The sequence below is a fragment of the Rutidosis leptorrhynchoides genome, chromosome 4, assembly GCF_046630445.1.
Source record: "Rutidosis leptorrhynchoides isolate AG116_Rl617_1_P2 chromosome 4, CSIRO_AGI_Rlap_v1, whole genome shotgun sequence".
NCBI classification, from domain to species: domain Eukaryota; kingdom Viridiplantae; phylum Streptophyta; class Magnoliopsida; order Asterales; family Asteraceae; genus Rutidosis; species Rutidosis leptorrhynchoides.
In genome coordinates, this window is record NC_092336.1 from 206,142,157 (window position 1) to 206,150,448 (window position 8,292).

An 8,292-nucleotide genomic window follows, 5' to 3' on the forward strand; every position below is an offset into this window, starting at 1 on the left:
ACATGATCCAAGTATTACAGACTGTGATTAAATTATAAAAAACTATAAGACCTCACCCTTTTAATTTACCACATCTCAAAATGATGATGAAGCATTCGAAACAAATGTGTCTTTGCATATTAGTATAATTTTATTAGATATTGTTTGTTTTAAAAAAATGAATAAACATATACCATGAATAAGTGGTCAACTGTCACGGTTATTTACACCTACAGATCTCTGAGCAGCTCCACACCTGCAGATCTCTGCATCCAGATACACACCTCCTGTACTCCAAGTTTATTACTCAAAGAAACACCTACAACGACATTACCTTGTACAAAATAACCAACCGGATTTATGGTCATTTTTACCGTGATTCATAGAAAAAAGAAATAAATATTGACTACGATATTCCTAGTTCAAGTCACACACATTGAATTACTTCAAGTATTTGACTTTTCTAAATGTAAGTACGACAGTTGATAAGTACTGCAAACTTCAAATTTCTATTTCTCTCATAAAAATGACTTTATCTACGTTTAAACAAAAAAATAGAACCAAGTTGAAGGAAATGGAACTTTACCTTAACTTTCATCATTTGTCTTATCTCCAGGGCCTGATGGGTGAATCGGTTGAAACCAAACTTTGAACGAAAGTGTACGTTTCAAGACATTCATCGAAGTTCTGAGTCTCTAAAAACAAACCATTCTTGGAATCATACGCAACCAACTTCGACCCAAATTGCATCAACTCTTTCCCATCATTTGAAATAGACAAAGGCACCGAAAACTGATCCCTTCCAAGAGCATTTAAATAAGGAACAAAAACTAATTTAGTCCAAGAATCTTGCTCGCCGTAAATCTGCATCAGCCATATATCCGCACGTTTTGCCCGATAATTACATAGCACACATAACTTTTCTCCCAAAACACCCAACGTCAAATCCTTATCTCCTTCATCATCACAGGCTGAGGAACTTCACCATACGCCTCTTTTGATAAGTCAGGTGAAACTATCGCCCACGAATACGATGACCTAAAATCTCGAGTTGCAGCCTAATCAAGTGCTTCGTTTGAAAACTTACCCGAATCATCCAACGGAATCCCATGAGGGAAGTAACCAAGTTTCTTCCAGTTTCCCATTTTCAACGAATATATCCTCACTTTAGTATCATAGTCTGCTCTCGTTTTAAACACACACGAAATTCCGAGAACTTTATAATCATCATTCAAAGAATCATACCTGAAACCATACAACACGTACCAACAAACTAAAATAAAACAACCTGGAACACTCTGTAATTAATTTAAGACACAATCACAAAAGTACAAATAATCTTAAACTACAATAGCTAAGACGGAAGCAACAAATTTTGTAACACCTGCCGTTTTTTATTTTTTTTATTTTAAAACACAGCTGAAGACTTTTATATTAAAATACATCACAGCATAAATTCACATAATTAAGTTTAAGTTTACACGACGGTGTTACTTATTACAAAATACATATTGCAAAAGTCCACATCAGAGTTCACACGTCAAACATGTCTTCAACACTAGCACCCATCCAAACTAGCAGAACTTAAACCTGCAAGGGTGGAAATGTGGGGGATTAGCATAACGCTAAGTGAATGGAATCTATCTAACAGATATCGCATAAGCACCACACATGCGAACTATATCACTAACATGCTAACAACCAACTAGCATACAACATAAAGACAATATGAGGATCGGCGGCTTGTACGAGCACACGACTCCTAGTTGATCGAGCTAGAGTCTACTGATAGTCCTTACTACACGATTCACATCATAGTTATCCGGACGCAGGGGATGCGTCATTCAATACTATACTCCACAATCGGTAGTCCTTGGACCCAACCTCCTCAGGCTCGGTTGACCTCACACGAACTCTAACCTCCTCAAGCCCCGTTACGAGTCCCCAGCCTCCTCAGGCCCGGCTGGTGCCAAACACAGTGCGCACATAATATCACATAATCACAATAAACATGTAATAAACTCACTAGCATGGCAACCAATATCTAAACATGGCAATAACATTATATCAAAGCATGGTAATAGAATAAATCACAGTAGCATGACATGCTACTTAAACTCTATCCGGAGATAGACCCACTCACCGATTACCAGCTACAGCTCAGTTATCTTACTTCTGAGCTTCTTCCTTATTCTTATCACCTGAGAACAACACAAATGAAGTCAATATACATATCTCAATCACCACCGAGGCATTTGCCTGAGTGGTATCGCGGTGGTGTTTAATGTAGAGAAAAGCGACACCGAATTATAGCAAACGCTAGTAATATTTGAAATAAAAACAATAAAGGAACACCAAGATTTAACGTGGAAAACCCCAATAGGGTAAAAACCACGGGCAAGGAAAGAAATGTTTCACTAATAAGAATAATAGGAATTACACTTCTCACTAATTACAAGGATAAGCACCAATCTTTATATCTCTTGTGATTAGGAGATTAACACTCACTAACTCTCTATAGACTCTTTTAGTATACAAGAACACTTGTGATTTTGGGATGTATAAATGAGCATGTATGATGCTCTATTTATAATACTTGAAAATGAAGAAGTTGTGTACAATTTGACCACCATATGCTAGTTGTAATCAAGTTGTCATATATATGGTAGTTGTAATCAAATTGACAACTATATGAAAGTTGTAAACAACTTGACAACCATATGAAAGTTGTGATCAAATTGAATTTGTCATGCTATCTTCTAGATTATTAATTCAACAATCTCCCACTTGAAGATTTGATTGAAGCTAAATCAATCTTCACACGTTAATCCTTCCTTGCCAATGATGTTGCTTACATTTCTGCTAGGCCGCATGAGGAACGACACCAAATAAACTTGTCACAGTTGATCGACTTTGTTAGAAAATCAGCCACATTGTTGTCAGTATGAATTTTCTGCACATCCACGATTCCTTCTTCCACTTTCTGACGAATGAAGTGATATTGAACTCGTATATGCTTTGTCTTTGAATGAAATGCTGGATTCCTTGCAAGATGCAAGGCACTCTGGTTGTCACAAAATAGAGTGATATTCTCTTGTTTGTATCCGAGTTCCTCCAACAACATCTTTAACCATACTGCCTCTTTAGCAGCATGAGTAGCTGCTACATATTCTGCCTCTGTTGTTGACGTGGCCACAACTGACTGCAGTTTTGAAACCCAGCTTACTGTTCCACCACAAAGTGTGAAAACATATGCAGTGGTAGATTTATTGTTATCAATATCTCCTGCATAATCTGAATCAACATACCCTTTGACAATAAATTCTCGTTCCCCGTAACATAATGCAACATCTAAGGTTCCCTTGATGTATCTTAGGATCCTCTTGACCGCATCCCAATGCTCTCTACCAGGGTTCGCCATGTACCGACTAACTACTCCCACTGCATGTGCAATGTCTGGTCTTGTACATATCATTGCGAACATTAAACTTCCCACTGCTGATGCATACGGTACTCGAGACATCTTCTTCCTCTCGTCTTCACTGCTAGGACTCATAACGGAGGATAACTTGAGATTAGTAGGAAGCGGGGTTGAGATTGGCTTACTATCTTGCATATTGAAACGCTGCAAGATTTTTCTCAAATAATTCTTTTGAGAAAGCCAAATCTTCCTATTATCTATATCTCGGTGAATTTGCATCCCTAGAATCTTGTTTGCAGCACCCAAGTCGTTCGTTTCAAACTCCCTAGCTAATTGAGCCTTCAACTTATTTATACGATCTTTGTTGGGACCTGCAACCAACATGTGGTCTACATATAACAGCAAAATGACAAAATCATTGTCTCCAAACCTCTTGAAATATGCACAAGGGTCTGCATGAAGTCTGTTATATTTAAGGCTCATTATGAAAGAACCAAATCTCTTGTACCAACATCTCGGTGCCTGTTTGAGACCATACAGAGATTTCTTTAACCTGCAAACCAAGTTCTCTTGTAGTTCAAAACCTTCTGGTTGAAGCATATAAATTTCTTCTTCAAGGTTTCCATGAAGAAATGCAGTTTTCACATCTAGCTGCTCTAGATGCAAATCAAATGTAGCACACATCGCTAGAACTACTCGAATTGTTGTAAGTCGAACCACGGGGGCGAATATTTCATTAAAGTCTGTTCCTTCTTTCTGAGCATATCCTTTTACCACCAGTCTTGCACGATACCGCTCCACTTGATCATCGCCATTTCGCTTGATCTTATACACCCATTTATTTCCAATAGGTTTTCTACCTTTCGGCAATGGCACAAGTTCCCATGTTTTATTTTTATGAAGAGCTTCAATTTCTTCCTGCATAGCTGTCATCCATTGAGATGCATCTGAATGATTTAGTGCCTCGTGAAGAGTTGTTGGCTCTCCTTCCTCTGTTAGAAGACAATATGCAACATTGCTTTCCATAATATAATCTGAGTGCCACCCTGGACGTTTCCTTTCCCGATTAGAAATACGTGTCGCTGGAGCTTCATCAACGACTACTTTATTTTCATCGTGCTCTGGTACTGCTTCAGAAGAATCTTTATGAAATTTGTTACCCACCTGTATCGGTATAGTTTCTTTTGAAGTGTTAACATCTTCAAGATCTTTGTCTTCTGTAAAGACAACATCTCTGCTGATGACAACTTTGTGGGCAGTGGGGTCCCACAAGCGATACCCCTTAACTCCATCAGCATACCCCAAGAACAAACACTTTCTGGACTTTGGATCCAACTTTGTCGTTTCTTGAGAATTGTACATTGCGTACACAGGACTTCCAAATATATGAAGGTCAGAATAATCAACTAGTTTTCCAGTCCACATCTCCATCGGCGATTTCAACTCAATTGCAGTTGATGGTGACCGATTTATCACTTAATAGGCAGTACTTACTGCTTCTGTCCAGAATGATTTCCCCAAGCTTGCAGTTGCCAACATCGCCCTTGTTCTATCTAATAAGGTTCTGTTCATCCGCTCTGCCACTCCATTTTGTTGAGGAGTGTATGCCGTCGTGAACTGCCTTTTGATACCTTCTTGTTTGCAGAACTTACCAAATTCATCACCAGTGTATTCTCCTCCATTATCAGTCCTTAAACACTTGATCTTTTTACCAGATTCAAGTTCAACCCGCGCTTTGTAAACTTTGAAAACTTCAAACACATCCGCCTTTCTCTTGATTGGGTACACCCAACATCTCCTAGTGTAATCATCAATAAATGATACAAAATACTTTGCTCCTCCTAGGGATTGAACTGATGCTTGCCACACATCAGAGTGAACCAATTCTACAATCAATTTACTTCTAGAATTTGATGTCTTAAACTTCAGGCGATTCTGCTTGCTGATTACACAATGCTCACAGAAAGGTAGCGATACCTTTGTAAGACCAGGAATAAGATTTCTTTCAACAAGAATCTTCATACCTTGCTCAGACATGTGTCCAAGCTTTTGATGCCATGTCATAGCAACTTTATCACTCGAACTATTCGAAGCAACAGATGCTTCCGATTCCTGTACCGTCTCGCCTTTCAGAATATATAAATTAGCACCCACCTTTTCTCCTTTCATAAGTACAACCGCGCCTTTCTTGATTATCATGATCTTCTCATGTATCACCATCTTACAACCAAGATCATCCAATTGTCCTAAAGACAATAAGTTCTTCTTCAAACCCTCCACGTGTCGTACACCTTGAATAGTACGAACTGTACCATCATGCATCTTCAGAATGATATCTCCAATTCCAATGATCTTTAGTTCATGATCATTGCAACTGTATACAGATCCTCCTGAGATACGTTCATATTGTTTGAACCATTCTCTTCTAGGGGTCATGTGAAAAGTAGCTCCCGAGTCAAATAACCAGACATCAACAAATGTCTTTCTGCCTTCATTTGCTACCACTGCCTCACTAACCAAAGCAGTCCCATCATCTGAAGTGCTTGCAATATTTCCTTGAGGATTTGAGTTATTTAAACTCCGACAATCCTTCTTCAGGTGACCTTTCTTGCCATAATTGTAGCATGTATAGGTCTTCTTCTTTTTAGACTTCAGTTTACCATGATTGTGACTCCCACTTGGGCCACGTTCCGTTGATCTCCCTCCTGAAACCACCAAGGCCTCCACTTGTCATGAACCGGCCTGTCTGTCTTCCTTATTATTGCGCCAATTTTCTTCTTCTAGAACAGCAGCTGCAACATCATCATAGACTAAATATTCCGTGAGAATATTATTGGTTAGGTTGATAATGAGTTGATCATACGAGTCAGGTAGACTCTGAAGTAGAATTTCAGCACGTTCTTGTAACTCTATATTGCAACTCAATGAAGCGAGTTGAGAAAATAGAGTATTTAAGCTATTAATGTGCTCATTCACTGAAGTGGATTCACTCATGCGTAAAGCATATAGCTTCCTTTTTAGGAATATCTTGTTGTGGAGTGATTTGGTCTCGTACAATTTTACGAGGTGATCCCAAATCTCTTTCGCCGTCTTCTTTTCATCAATGCTAGACAAAACGCCATCTGCTAATGCCAGATGAAGATTTGCGATAGCCTGACCGTCCATCTCTTCCCATTTTTCATCAGTCTCGGATGACCGTCCACTGATTGCCGCCAAACACTTATCCTTTCTCAGGATAGCTTTCATCTTTAATTTCCATAACGAGAAATTACTCCCGTTAAACTTTTCAATTTCAAATTTCGTAGACATTGCTATAATTACAATCTTCTTTTTGACAACACTATTTTCGAGAAATAGTACTTGAAAACTTATATCGAGTGAAAATAATCTTACTTAGATAAGTAGATTAATACACACTAGATATAAGAACCTAGCTCTTGATACCACTTGTAGAGAAAAGCGACATCGAATTATAGCAAACCGCTAGTAATATTTGAAATAAAAATAATAAAGGAACACCAAGATTTAACGTGGAAAACCCCAATAGGGTAAAAACCACGGGCAAGGAAAGAAACGTTTCACTAATAAGAATAATAGGAATTACACTTCTCACTAATTACAAGGATAATCACCAATCTTTATATCTCTTGTGATTAGGAGATTAACACTCACTAACTCTCTATAGACTCTTTTAGTATACAAGAACACTTGTGATTTTGGGATGTATAAATGAGCATGTATGATGCTCTATTTATACTACTTGAAAATGAAGAAGTTGTGTACAATTTGACCACCATATGCTAGTTGTAATCAAGTTGTCATATATATGGTAGTTGTAATCAAATTGACAACTATATGAAAGTTGTAAACAACTTGACAACCATATGAAAGTTGTGATCAAATTGAATTTTTCATGCTATCTTCTAGATTATTAATTCAACATTTAACACCCTCGCCGGGTAAGAGGTCCAGGGTTCGAACATGGCTTCTGAATGACCAAATTAAACATGGACTGAAATAGGCTCCATTGAGGTCAGCCAAAAGGGAAGGTTTTACCGACCCGATCCGGGACTAAGGTCCAGCCCGCCTGCCCCTTGGGATGATTTAAGGGTTCGGATCCCTGTGATCGTGGTTCGGGTTTCCTGCCCGAACGTGTGTGTGTGCAAATGATGACTAGACTTCGGTCCGGACTGATGCAATCTTGCCGTTCAAAAAAAAAATATACATATCTCAATCAATATTATAACTAAATCATACTATAAAATAGGTCATAACATCATTTCACAAGTCCACAACGTAACTCCATTCACTATTGTCAAACAAGTACGTGAAAAACGGGACACACACACCAATACCTATTTTCCCGCCCCAAAAACAGTTTGATCCATCTTCTTAAAAGTTAATCATTGAAAAGTACTCTTCAATACGATTCCAACGATATTTGATTCATCAAAAACGAAGTTACTGTTTGAAAGTTATGACCAAAACAAATTTCTCAAATTGCTGAAAAGACACACTACCCAACTCGGTAGTGTGTGTCATAGACACTCGACCGAGTGTGTAGACACACGGCCGAATGGGTAGAGACACTCGACCGACTGTCTTTTCAAAAGGCATACTACCGAGTGTGTAGACACACGGCCCACTTCAAAAGACACTGGACCGAGTGTGTACACACACGGCCCACTTCGAAAAGACACTCGACCGAGTGTGTTCTTGAGCTGCTGAAAATTGGAAAAGTGACGGGTTTGAGCCAAAAATCACCAAATCTCGACCATATACTCGTTTTAAACCTCAAAACTCATCACATCTTGTTTATAAAACCTTTTGGGACATAAACCCACAAACATTACATCAAAACAACAACAAATTAAGCAATTTTGACCCAAAAT

General features: G+C 38.5%; 1 pseudogene; it reads right to left on the reverse strand.

Moving 5' to 3' along the window:
- Window positions 1-585: 585 nt before the first annotated feature.
- On the reverse strand, window positions 586-6,394 carry LOC139841371 (F-box/kelch-repeat protein At3g23880-like; annotated as a pseudogene).
- Between the last annotated feature and the right edge of the window lie 1,898 nt (window positions 6,395-8,292).